This window comes from Coregonus clupeaformis, chromosome 5 (genome assembly GCF_020615455.1).
Source record: "Coregonus clupeaformis isolate EN_2021a chromosome 5, ASM2061545v1, whole genome shotgun sequence".
NCBI classification, from domain to species: Eukaryota; Metazoa; Chordata; class Actinopteri; order Salmoniformes; family Salmonidae; genus Coregonus; species Coregonus clupeaformis.
In genome coordinates, this window is record NC_059196.1 from 11,294,775 (window position 1) to 11,309,392 (window position 14,618).

Below are 14,618 nucleotides of genomic sequence, written 5' to 3' on the forward strand. Positions count from 1 at the left end.
ACAAGGTAGACCACTACTGGTGGAAGCTGCAGAGAGAGGTGTTGGAGGAAGTCAACATGGTGAGGGTGGAACCAGAGCAAGAAAGAGAAAGGCTAATTGAAGAGTTGCTGAGACAGATAAGGGAGACTGAGGCTTCTATTGAGGTAAACTGCTACCAATGGAAGCTGGAGAGAGAGTTGTTTGAGAAACAGAGAGAAAGTGCAGTGTCAGACAGAAAAAATATGGAGCTCAAGATGGCAAAGCTGAAGGTGCAGAACATACTGCACTTGGCCAAGATAGGGAAGTTGACCGTGGAGAACACGAGGCTGTCAGCTGAGAATGAAAGGGTGAGAGAGGTGTTGGACAAACAGAGAGAAAGCGCAGTGGCTGACACACAAACGTTGGTGGACAAGATAGCAAAGGTGAAGATGTCCTTGGCCAAGTTATGGAAGGTGACAGTGGAGAACAAGAAGAGTCTGTTAGCTGAGAATGAAAGGGTGGGGAAGGAGAGGGTGAGAGAGAGGAATGGATGGAACCTCATAAGAAATGGTTTGGAGACAGCTTTGGCCAAAGCAGACCAGGAGAGGAATCAGACCCTAGTAGCCTGGAAGGAGGACAGGGGAGATGGGCCAAGGCCAAGGCTGGCCTACGAAGCCTCTTGGATCAACGGGGGGAAAGATGGATGAAGGAGAAGGAGGAGATTAAGAGGAGGAGCACGCAGGCAGCAGAGGAGTGGATAATTGAGCTGAGAGAGAAGGAGAGAGCGATAGAGGCTCTGGAAAGAGAAAAAGATGAGGATTCTGTGCCTGAATGGACAAGAGAAGAAGGGATGGGAGATGGAAAAGAGAGAGATGGAGAAGGAGAACTGGAAGATTACAGAGGAGCGGGAGAGAAAGAGTAGTGAAATTGAGAAAATGCAAAGGGAGAAAGAGAGATGGGCAATAGAGAAGAGGGATGTGGTGGAGAGGATGAAGGAGGCGTACATAAAGCTGTACCAGATGCAGACTGTCCTGAGGTTCAGAGAGCAAGAGCAGGCACAGGTACAGTACTCCATTTAACCAGTCACAGTTCAGGGAGGTCATAAGTCACCTCCTAATGGTTATACTATCAGATTCAACATATTAAGTTGACTGCATGCTAGAGAAGGAGTAATAATAATATCTCTGATCACTGACTAACATGTATGGACTTTCTCTTTCAGATGGAAACTAAACGCGCCCAGAGAGTCAGGGCAAAGCAGGAGAAAAAGGAGAGGAAAGAAAGAGACTTGTTGGAGAATAACAAAGTAAAAGAACTGCTCAGAGCTAGAAAAGCAGAGAGTAAGGAAGAAGTGAGGAAGAATAAGGAGAGGGTGAAAGCCCACCTGGACGAGGTGGCAAGGAACTATAACGAAAAGAAACAGAGGGAGAAAGAAAGAGAAAAGCTGTTGAAAAAGGCATATGGCAAAGAAAATCACATGGTGTACATCCCAGACCTCATACTGAAGAAGATGTAAGAACACAACCAGATGGAAGAGTAAATATTATCAGCTAGCATTGGTCAAAAGTTAATTTCTATCTTCTTTCATTTAGTGGAATACTTCATCAATAAAATAATATGAGCATTTATTTGTCGGTATTCATTTCCATATGGAAGAAAAAAAATAAAAATATTAGAAAAGTATAACATTTGGATTAAAGGTGGATGTGGTTACTGGATAATGCAATGTAAGTTAACTTTGCTGACATACTGAATATATTTGAAATACTGTATCTAACTTTTTGAGGGGTGAAAAATGGTTACCACTTCGTGGCCAAGCTTCAAAGTCGAAATTGGTTATATCGTAAACATTTATAAAAAATAATACAACTTCTCATTTAGAAAACATGTGGCATCGATATGAAACTACTGTCAGAATTGACTACAAAGTGTAAATAGGATAATTTTGGTCATAAAGTCAGTCTCGTCCAAAATTGAGTTATGTGAGACTTGTGGTCGTGACTGCATCAAAATTGTAAATTATGGTTGGGTTTGTTTCAATCCTGCCCACATGCCCACAGCTGGCAGCATACAAGTAATCATCAAAGTGCAGCTGCATGCGTCCAGAGATACTTGATATAATCACAGATGATCTATTATATTGACCAGATACTTAAGTGGCTGCTCTAACAATGTGGCTGCTCTAATATAAATGTCTTCAAAAATGGAAGACAGTCGAGAGGAGGCAAGATCAGGTGGTACTATTCTAGCCAATGAGAGGGCAGATATGTGCTTGAACAACAGGCACAACTCCGATATAAAGTCTTTTTTTCTCAAAGTTGCCGGGATGTCATGTGTCCTACTTATATTAGTACACTCGTAACAACCTAAGCATTACCAAGCTTCTATTTAATCAAATAAGTCACACGTAGCAAATAAGACGTTACATTTTTTGTTGACCAAATTCGACACTCTCATTGACCTCCATACAAAAACTCCTCGCTTGGTGAGCGAAAAAAATGAAAAAACGCCACCTGCCGGAGAAGACAGATTTTGGGCCCAGTTATCCCTCTCGCTTCGCCTCTTCCTCTCTGATAAAATGACAAGACGCTTGTGTCTCCGCCCTAACAATGGGATTCATTGTCTGCCCATTCCTCTCTTTGGATTGGTGGATACATCTCGTTATTTGAATACTTTTTTTGAATATTCGATAAAGAGTGTTGACATCAACCGCCTGTATTGAATGGAGAGTAAGATGCTAGCCTCATGAATATGCATAGACCATCTCGAATTTCAACAAGGACAACTCCGATATAAAGTGTATTTTCATAAAGTTGCCGGGATGCCGGGATGTCACTTACAGTACCAGTCGAAAGTATTGTAGAATAATAGTGAAGACATCAAAACTATGAAATAACACATATGGAATCATGTTGTAACCAAAAAAGGGTTGAACAAATCAAAATATATTTTATATTTGAGATCCTTCAAAAAGCCACCATTTGCCTTGATGACAGCTTTGCACACTCTTGGCATTCTCTCAACCAGCTTCATGAGGTAGTTATTTCATAGTTTTGATGTCTTCACTATTATTCTACAATGTAGAAAATAGTAAAAATAAAGAAAAACCCTTGAATGAGAAGGTGTGTCCAAACTTTCGACTGGTACTGTATTTCAGTACACTCGTAACAACGTAAGCATTACGAAACTTCTATTAGATCAAGCCTCACATATCAAATAGCAATTCATTTTTATCTTTACTAAATTCGTCACACTCTCATTGTTCCCCATACAAAAACTTCTCACTAAATAAATTAATGATGTGTTTAACATGGACAGATTTTGGGTGGGGTAAACCCTCTCGCTTCGCCTCTTCGGCGACCCAATCATAATGCCTGTGATAAATTTGGGTTAACTTTGGATATCCCTACGTGGCTAGTTAGGGACCATTGGTCATTTACACAATGTACATGGGACAATATGTAAAAATTCCAATAGCTCAAAATTTCAATAACTAAAAACCTCAAACCAACTATAAATTGTAGAAATGTATATTTAAATATTGAAAGCATTTAATGAGAAAATTAAAAGGTTGTCTCATTTACATTGTGTAATTTATTGACGGTCCCTAACTGGCCGAGAGATAGGCTATCCAAACTAAACCCAATTTTGCCACGGTCTAAATAATTTGTCTAACTCTTCCCACCTGCAAACACACACACAAGACACCCACATCAAACCACACCCCGAAACCAACTTGTGTTAGAATTCAGTCATGGCATTTCTTAATGAATCAAATCTAAAAAAGAAGCAGAATCAGGAAGTACAGTCGCCCTTTAAGGTCAGGGTTAGGAATAAGGGTTGCGGTTTGAATATTCCAGTACGGACTATTTATGTTGAATTTAGGCCACTGCAGTTGACCAAAGGTAGCCTGTAAACAATCCAGGGTTACACTTTATTTGGATAGTCCGGATTTTCCATCTGAAGATACTCTACAAATGGTCATACTATCAACAAACTATCCTGAACAAGTGTTGGTCCCATGTTTCATGAGCTGAAATAAAAGATCCCAGAATGTTCCATACACACAAACAGCTATATTTCTCCCAAATTTTGTGCACACATTTGTTTACATTCCTGTTAGTGAGCTTTTTTCCTTTGCCAAGATAATCCATCTACCTGACAGGTGTGGCATTTCAAGAAGCTGATAAAAACAGCATGATCATTACACAGGTGCACCTTGTGCTAGGGGCAATAAAAGGCCACTCTAAAATGTTCAGTTTTGTCACACAACACAATGTCACAGATGTCTCAAGTTTTGAGGGAGCGTGCAATTGGCATGCTGACTGCAGGAATGTCCACCAGAGCTGTTGCCAGAGAATGTAGTTTTAGAGAATTTGGCAGTACGTCCAACCGGCCTCACAACCACAGCCCACGTGTAACCACGCCAGCACAGGACCTCCACATCCGGCTTCTTCACCTGTGGGATCGTCTGAGACCAGCCACCCGGACGCTGATGAAACTGTGGGTTTACACAACAGAATAATTTCTACACAAACTGTCAGAAACCGTCTCAGGGAAGCTCATCTGCGTGCTCGTCGTCCTCACCAGGGTCTTGACCTGACTGCAGTTTGGCGTCGTAACTGACTTCAGTGGGCAAATGCTCACCTTCGATGGCCACTGGCACGCTGGAGAAGTGTGCTCTTCACGGATTAATTCCGGTTTCACTGTACTGGGCAGATGGCTGACTGTGTATGGCGTCTTGTGGGTGAGCGGTTTGCTGATATCAATGTTGTGAACAGAGTGCCCCATGGTGGCAGTGGGGTTATTGTATGGGCAGGCATAAGCTACGGACAACGTACAAAATTGCATTTTATTGATGGCAAATTGAATGCACAGAGATGCTGTGACGAGATCCTGAGGCCCATTGTCGTGTCATTCATCCGCCGCCATCACCCACATCACAACATTGATATCAGCAAACCGCTCACCCACACAACGCCATACACGGTCTGCCATCATGTTTCAGCGTGATTATGCACAGCCCCATGATGCAAGGATCTGTACACAATTCCTGGAAGCTGAAATTGTCCCAGTTCATCCATGGCCTGCTTACTCACCAGACGTGTTACCCATTGAGCATGTTTGGGATGCTCTGGATCGATGTGTACGACAGTGTGTTCCAGTTCCCACCAATATCCAGCAACTTCGCACAGCCATTGAAGAGGAGTGGGACAACATTCCACAGACCACAGTCAACAGCCTGATCAACTCTATGCGACTCTATGCGACAGAGATGTGTCGCGCTGCATGAGGCAAATGGTGGTCACACCAGATACTAACTGGTTTTCTGATCCACGCTCCTACCTTTTTTTTAAGGTATCTGTGACCAACAGATGCATATCTGTATTCCCAGTCATGTGCAATCCATAGATTAGGGCCTAATGAATTCATTTCAATTGAGTGATTTCCTTATATGAACTGTAACTCAGTAAAATCCTTTAAATTGTTGCATGTTGTATTTATATTTTTGTTCAGTGTATCTGTTGATAAGCAACTGCTTGCTAAGGTTACAGTTAGGGTTAGGTTTAAAATCAGGGTAAGGGTTAAGGTTATGGTTAGGGCTAGAATTAAGTTTAGGGTTAGAGCTAGAGTTAGGGTTAGTAGAAAGTTGAAATGTTACTGATAGTCTGTAGAGCATCTACAGATGGACTATCCAAATAAACTGTTACCCCATCCAGTCCCATTGATTCACATTGGATAATATTGAATGCAGTCAGTTAACTATCTGGTATATCTGACTTTACCAGTGATGATTTCTAGAATTTTGCATGTGTTTGTTTGACCTTTACAAAAATGTAGATAGAAAGAGAGAGTGTGAGAGCGAGAGAGTAGACCCTGTGCAGTGTAGCAGTTTTTACAGTGAATTTGCCCTCCTAATTGCCAGTCAAACATGTTCCCTGGCGTTAATGCCTGTTTAAACCACTGCTAATTTGTCACGTGTGTGTGTGTGTGTGTGTGTGTGTGTGTGTCTGTGTGTGTGTGTGCGTCCACTTGTGTGTTTGTGTATGGGGTTGCATTTACCCATCACTGAGATGCGGAGTGAGGAGATTAATTTAAGGTGTAAAGCTTCCTGGCAGAAATTAGCCATAGCCTTCTCTGCTCTCTTCTCGTCTGCCCAAATGACCCATTCCAAACACCCCCGTGGCGCTGGTCTGTAATGAGGATGAATGTGTGCTGGTATTCTAGATGCTACCCAGGTGTTACAGACCATAGTGCCCTCAATTATAACGGTGTGGTGGTGTGAGCAAGGGCGTTGGATTTAATTTTAGCTCTAATGTTTAATGTGCCTTTAATGTGATTTGGCGCAGAGAAAATCTAACTATGGCTGTCAGAGGAAAGGTTTTCCTTGGCGTGTAACGTGTCTTTTCTGTCGAGTCGAGGTGTTTTCATTGAGACATTTAAACCAATGGGAATTGTACTCAACACATATGTTAACAGTTATGTAGAGAGTTTTGGAAAGTCTTGATTAGCCTGACTCACTTCCGAGTGCGTGTGTGTGTGTGTGTGTGTGTGTGTGTGTGTGTGTGTGTGTGTGTGTGTGTGTGTGTGTGTGTGTGTCGTGTGCGTGTGGTTCTTATCACAGATGGGAGAACTGAGCTTCACCTCCTCCACCTTGTCACGATCGTTATAAACAGCGGACCAAGGCGCAGCGTGATATGCGTACATCTTTTATTTCGTACACAACACTAACAAAACAACAAACCAAACGATACGTGAAGTCCGAGGTTAACACACCAAAACAAACCTTACGGAACAAGATCCCACAAATAACTAGTGCCAACAGGCTGCCTAAGTATGGTTCCCAATCAGAGACAACGAGAATCAGCTGCCTCTGATTGGGAACCACCCTGGCCAACATAGAATACACGAACTAGAACAAAACATAGAAAATCACACATAGAAAATCCACACCCTGGCTCAACATATAAGAGTCCCCAGAGCCAGGGCGTGACACACCTGTTTGATCAAAACGTTATTCTGCTTCATCATATCTGTCTCATCTGCATCCTGAGGCACTAGTTTGTTCCACAGAGCTCTTTTTTACAACATCTGATACATGATGTTGCCAACAGTAGGACACACACTCTCCAGGAATGATCAGTCAGTCTGGCAGCCTATTTGCCTATCGAGGCCTGTTACAGGCTCTCATATAAAATATATATATGCCCACTGAGTGTGTTGGAATTATTTGGAAAAATAGAAAAATCAGCTTCACACTAAGTGCACCTGCTCCCGTTCTCCATAGTGGGTGCTTTTCCATTGCGGAATGCTGCAGTCAGACATAACCTATCAACGCTGCCAAATTAGTAATAACATTTGAGTAGCTCTGTTTTGCCTCTGCAGCATTCTGTTTACCTTTCACCTTTTAAGCAGTCATTGTCTGTAATCCATTGAATAGTGGACCAATTTTTCACCCAATGCTTGTCGGGTTGTGGTAAGAGTTTGTTTCTATAACCTATGTCCCTTCATGCAGCTAACTGTTTGTCATTTGAATTGGCTGGCCCTGCTTCTTAGTTGTGTGACACAGAGCATTTCACTTGAGGTACTGGCCATAAAGATGCTGTGAAATGATACAATAGGGCCTGCACTTTGAAATGCCCAAACACATGCAATACCTTTGACGTAGCAACAAGACTGTACCAAAATATTTGATGTGGAGTATTTTCCTCATGTTGTCCATATTCTCTTATCAAACATGTAAGCAGGGCATGCAATAAAGGAAATATAAGGCCTCTACCCCTTTCCCCCGATCTGTCCATCCCGTTCCTCTATCATTCCCCCATGCTCCCTGGCACCATGAGAGGGGAAAAAGCCCTCACAGAATATCACTGAGAGGATGCCTGGGAGTGTTTACAAGTCTACTGCCCTTTAAAACAAAACACTGTGGCATCTTTTAAATAAACACCACCCAGACAAAGCCATAGAGAGGGCATGGGCCATGGAGAGAATAGACACGCAGAACCAGGGAGACCAGCATAAATATACCAACTACACTACCGATGTCACTACTCTCATGTTATTTACATTGCCCCATATTGAGATAGATGGTTGCAGACAGTTGGGGCTATATGTTGATTCATTGCAGAGCCTCTGTGTTAGTTGGAGTCCTGGATCTTTAATTACGTGATAATGCACGAGAAGCCAGTGTTTGGAAGATATATTGGATAATGCACAAGAAGCTGGTGTTTGGAGGATATATTGGCACAGGTGTTGTTAGCCCGAGATGTAGTCCAGGGACGTGAAACCGTGCCAATATATCCTCCAAACACCAGCTTAGATGGCATCAGTGGCGGTTTTACACGGAGGCCGGGGGAGGCCCGTGCCTCCCTGGAAATGTCCCTGGCCACCCCTGTGGCCCCCCCGTGCTGACCAAATAAAAAATTATGAATTTATAACTATTTTACACGCGAGCGCCAAAAGCGGAACTAATGCAACGCTCTACACGGCAACATTCTACACGGGTAAATTAGAGTGGCGCACCCAAAAACTGTATCCTGCCATCTGCCTGCCTGCCACGTGTGGTGCTGCTTCGGTGAATGAGAGCTCAGCAACTACTATTTGCGAGAGGAGCTACGATTTGCAGGAGTCGAAGGTAAGAAAAACCATTTAATATCATAAGTGACTTGTTGTTCTTGCACATAGCCTACATGTTCCTTTTGTTCCTCACACATAAATCAAATCAAGTTTTTAAATGTCTGGTCTCGATTTGTTTAGAAATGTAATCATATCTAAGCAAACTCATCGAAGCAGAAGCAAATATCCAAATGTTAGTAGGCTATCCTTGCTAGGTCTACACAATGTTGTGATGTTAACCACGTAACTTCATCCGTCTTGGCTGTTGCATCGCGATAACAAATACATTTTTAGTAAAGTAATCAACAGGTTATCTGCCAGTGTTAAGTAGGGAGGGATGGTTAGGTAACAAAATGTAATGCATGCCCCTACGTTTTTTCTTCTTCTAATAGTTATCATGAAACGAGGAAGGGACATAAAGTCATTTTTTGCCCCAGCAAACAAAAAAGTGAGAGAAACAAATCGAGGTTTTGAGAAAGTTGAGGAAGAGGGAGAGCCACCATGTGATGAAAGTGAGGGGTCTGACAAAGAGAGGGAAATTCAGAGGGTGAGGAGGATGAAGAAGAGGGTGAGGAGGATGAAGAAGAGGGTGAGGGAGAATGAAGAAGAGGGCGAGGAGAATGAAGAAGAGGGTGAGAAGCATGAAGAAGAAAGCATACAGGGACAGAGAGATGAACAGCCAGAGGGACAGCAAGTGGATCCATGTGGATCAAGTACTGCACCATCAGGTTTGTGATGAGGAAGGTTCTTACTATTTGCAAAGCAATGCAATTACAATGTAATGGTAGGCCTGCTGGGTGTCCTTAAAATGCTGCTTTCTGCTGTTAATTCTTTTTGTGTCAATATGGCTCTGTTTTTTTTTTAAGTAAATACTTTGCCTACATTTTGAAATACATGCAGATATACAGTAAATAAATGTTGTAGTTGTGCCCTATGTTTACTGTCCATCTTCTTCAGATATCAGCAAGTCTAAGTATGACGTACCAGTACAGCCGAACTTGAAGATATTCCCAACCACACTGATGGGGGACAGAAGACGAAGCTTCAGACCAAACTGGTACACTACTCATCCATGGCTTGAGTATTCTGTAATGACGGACTCTACATGTTGCTATGCATGTAGACATTTTAGCACACCAAATGCCCCAGACACCGTTTTTGTTTCAACACCTGGTTTTACAAACTGGAAAAAGGCAACTATGAGAAATGCAGGGTTTTCACTACATGCAAAGTCTGAACGACACAAGTGTGCAATGATCGCATGGAGGGATTATCAAAGAGCTGTTAGAACTGACGCAACACTAACAGATCATTTTTTCCTAATGTGAACTATGGTGGAAATGTGCTGTCCTAAATGGACTTGCCCATATATGTTGTAAAGCCTTTTTTTGTACACCTGCTCATCAACTGACAGTGAAGTACACAAAGACACAGACACACACACACACACACAGACACCTGTAATATTCTTGTTTTCATGTTGTTGCTGATATCCATCAGTGTTGTTCATATTGCTACATTGTGTTGACATGATTGTTGCTTTTAAACGAATGTTAACTTAATGTTTATTGTCTGCATCCTATTGGACTACTGGATGTTAATGTGTAACACGTTTCCCTGTTTATGTGCTTTAGCAATACTGTATGTCAATATGGTCATGCTAGTAAAGCCTCTTTGAATTGAATTTCTTTTCTGATTTGGTTTATTTTACCTAAATGGATACAGGGTAGTGTGTTTTGTTTATAAATCACTCAGAAAGTTTTCTTTCTTAAAACAAAATGTGGAATCAACTGTCCACAGTAGTGGGGCTTCCATGAATAGGAAATGGCACATTGTTGTACCCTTTGTTGTATCCTGGAGTTTTGTTCACATTGAATATGAACCCTGTATTTGTACCCTGTACTTTTTAATTTTTTTTCATTTTTTTCATTTTTATGGCACTATCTCTCTTGCATCTGCACTCTTGTACAAAATACGTGTTATAATAAATGTCATATGATTTTAAAGTAAAATAAAGTTTATAATCTTTGAATATCATGTGTTGCCAGTTTTTTTATGTGTGCCCCCCTGATTAAACACTGGCCCCTCCTTGGCCCCCCTAGTAAAATGTGTCTAGAACCGCCACTGGATGGCATTATAACTTTTATGCAACGGGTTACCAACATATTGAAATAATGGTTGACATATTTTCATTAAAAACGTTATTTTTATTAATTTATTCATACTATTTCATCCTTCCACAAGATATAGTCCGGACACAAATCTAGGGTTGCTACCCAAGCCGTCTGGTCGTTCGTTCGAAATGTTCCATTGGCATACTGGCTGGCAACGTTCTTATCCCTTGCTTGCTAGCTAGCCAACTACGGGTAATTTACAGTCACGTCAAAAAGTGCAGCCAGAATAACAGCAAAGTAGCTGCATTTGCATTTGTTTAAGCTGTTTTCTAGTGACATTTATTTGGAGCATCCATAACAATGAGCTAATGAGGTGCGATTTCGCCTGGCATAGAAAATGTGCTCACTCGTCAGGACACTGTTGTTCAGAGGAGCTAGCCAACAACTAACACAATCACTTCAAACTGAAGCTGGAAAGACTGCAAACTAGCTGCACTTCGTTTCGTTGTACCTTTTTTCAATTGACATTTTTTTGTATATATCCGTAAAAATGATGCCAGCTGGTTCATGATTTCAACTGGCTGAGGAAAGCTGCCTGCCTGTCTGTCTCGTCCCGAATCCCGACACGTTCATTACTATGGGACAGCTGGAGAACAAATTTGAATATTGAAATAATGTTGCAAATGTCGGCGAGACAGACAGCAAGGTTTATGCAAATCTACTCTGTAATGATGATGGCATTTTCAAAGAACTGATGAAAACTAACCAAGCGCTCCAGGACAAGTTGTCTACAGAAATAAAGGAGCTTAAAATCAATACATTCATAATAATAATATGCCATTTAGCAGACGCTTTTATCCAAAGCGTCTTACAGTCATGTGTGCATACATTTTTACGTATGGGTGGTCCCGGGGATCGAACCCACCACCCCTGGCGTTACAAGAGCCATGCTTTACCAATTGAGCTACAGAGGACCACAAGGCTGAGGACAAAGTCTACTTCTGGAGAAACCCTGACAAGAGAAGTCCTGCTCCTCATCTCCATGACAGACGCAGGAGGGAGGTCGCTAACTTCTATCCACTCCCGTCTGACCAACGCTCTACAACTAGCGCCTCATCCGCTTCCAGTGCCAGTTTTTTATCCAACGAGAGACTGGGCCAACGGAAGCGCGGAGGGGGCCGCTGTCACGTGTACCGACGAGATGCGGTACACGACGGGGTAAGAAGAAACTACAACCAGAGGCAGAGGGGACCGTTCACACGGTCCCAGAACCCACGGGACTGAGTGTCTTTAATTTATCAAGCAAGATATTGAGTCCTGCCCATGTCTCCTTGCTTAATAAAGGGTTATATTTTGTGCCTACAACTCAGTGCAACGATTTCGATGTTAATGTAGACATGTTTAAGTTTTTTTTTTTTTTTGAAACATCCGTTTAAGGGAATACTTTAGCTCCCCTAATCGTGATACTTCAACTGAACATGTAGGTGGCTCACCTGCACATATTCCGACTCCTTTCAGAAGTAAGAGTTATTTTGTACCTCCAGCCAATCGCAATAACTCTATTGAGACATATTGCAGACTCGCTGAAAAAGATGTTGGTAATCTACTTAAGAACAATCAGGAGTACATATTGTTATATCTAGCCTAGTTGTAAAAGAACGGACATCTGCACAGTTTCACATTGAACATCACTCTCTGTCGTTTAATGACATGTGCCACGCATTCTGACAACCCATTCATCCGTAACGCAGCACACTGTCGTAAACCATAACAACGTACAGTACGACGTACAGCACGTCGTACCATACATAACATTTCCCCCCCCTTTCCAAAATTTACCCAAGGATGAAAAACAAGCTTTGCTTGATTTACAATCCGATACGTCAGTTCTTACCCACCCTGCTGATAAGGGTGGGTCGGTTGTACTCATGGATAGGACAGAAAAATGTCACAGACAACTGCTTGACAACACCTTTTACAAGAAACTCAGAAGTGACACCACTTCCCAATTTCAGAACACTATCTTTTCTGTCCTAGATGGGTATTTAAGTTCTGGTCAAATCACCAAAAAAGAACACGATTTTTTGGCTATTCAACACCCTAAAATTGCTACTTTCTATACTTTGCCGAAATTACACAAGACTGTTACAAAACCTCCAGGGCGCCCTATTGTAGCGGGCATTGATGCAGTAACAGCCCCTTTATCGACCTTTGTTGACTTTTTTATTAGACCTCTCGCAGAACAGCTCCCCTCCTTTGTAAAGGACACTAGCTGTATGATCTTTATTATTGAATCTCTTGATGCTCTCCCTGATAATACCTTGTTAGTTACTTTTGATGTTGAGTCGTTATACATGAATATTCCACACGAGGGCGGTATTGAAGCTATGGAACATTTACATTACATTTACGTCATTTAGCAGACGCTCTAATCCAGAGCGATTTACAAATAGGTGCATTCACCTTATAGCCAGTGGGATAACCACTTTACAATGTTTTTTTTTTTTTTTTTTGGGGGTAGAAGGATTACTTTATCCTATCCCAGGTATTCCTTAAAGAGGTGTGGTTTCAAATGTCTCCGGAAGGTGGTGAGTGACTTCCCTCAGTAAGAGCATTGAAGATGGGTCGTGGCTGGGTCTTCCAGCATGACAACGACCCAAAACACACAGCCAGGGCAACTAAGGAGTGGCTCCGTAAGAAGCATCTCAAGGTCCTGGAGTGGCCTAGCCAGTCTCCAGACCTGAACCCAATAGAAAATCTTTGGAGGGAGCTGAAAGTCCGTATTGCCCAGCGACAGCCCCGAAACCTGAAGGATCTGGAGAAGGTCTGTATGGAGGAGTGGGCCAAAATCCCTGCTGCAGTGTGTGCAAACCTGGTCAAGACCTACAGGAAACGTATGATCTCTGTAATTGCAAACAAAGGCCATCGAGATGTTAGCTATTAAAATCAGATCCAACAATAATATCAAGGGATTAGAAATCCAGGGCTTAAAAACAAAGGTGTCATTGTACGCTGATGATTCATGTTTTATTTTAAATCCACAACTAGAATCCCTCCACAGCCTCATAGAGGATCTAGATACATTTTCTAACCTCTCTGGATTACAACCAAATTATGACAAATGTACTATCTTACGTATTGGATCACAAAAAAATACAATTTTTACATTACCATGTAGTTTACCAATAAAATGGTCTGATGGTGATGTGGATATACACGGAATACATATCCCAAAGGAAATACATGATCTCACTCCAATACATTTTAATAGAAAGTTAGCAAAAATAGATAAGATCTTGCTACCATGAAAAGGTAAATGCCTGTCAATTTGTGGAAAAATCACCCTGATTAACTCTTTAGTATTATCCCAGTTTAGCTATTTGCCTACGCCTACGCGAACAGTTTTTTAAATTATATGAGAAATAAAGATTCCATTTTATTTGGAACGGCAAGCCAGACAAAATTAAATGGGCCTATTTATATAATGAATATGAATTCGGAGGACAGAAATTATTAAATATTAAAGCATTAGACCTATCACTAAAAGCTTCAGTCATACAAAAGTTATACTTAAATCCGAACTGGTTCTCTAGCAAATTAGTAAGATTGTCTCACCCAATGTTCAAGAATGGCCTTTTTCCCAGGAAATCAAAGGAAATCATCTCCCAAATATCACTATTTCTAAAACAAGCCATAGAAAGTTGGTTGCAATTTCAATTTAATCCTCCAGAAACGACAGAACAAATAATGTAACAGATATTGTGGTTAAACTCAAATATACTAATTGACAAAAAACAAAATGTTTAAAATAGGTATAATCTTCGTAAATTATATCATCGGTAGGACTGGTGGAGTTATGTCGCACATGCAGCTAACAAAAACATATGGAAATGTCTGCTCTACCCAAAATGACAACCAAATAATTGCAGC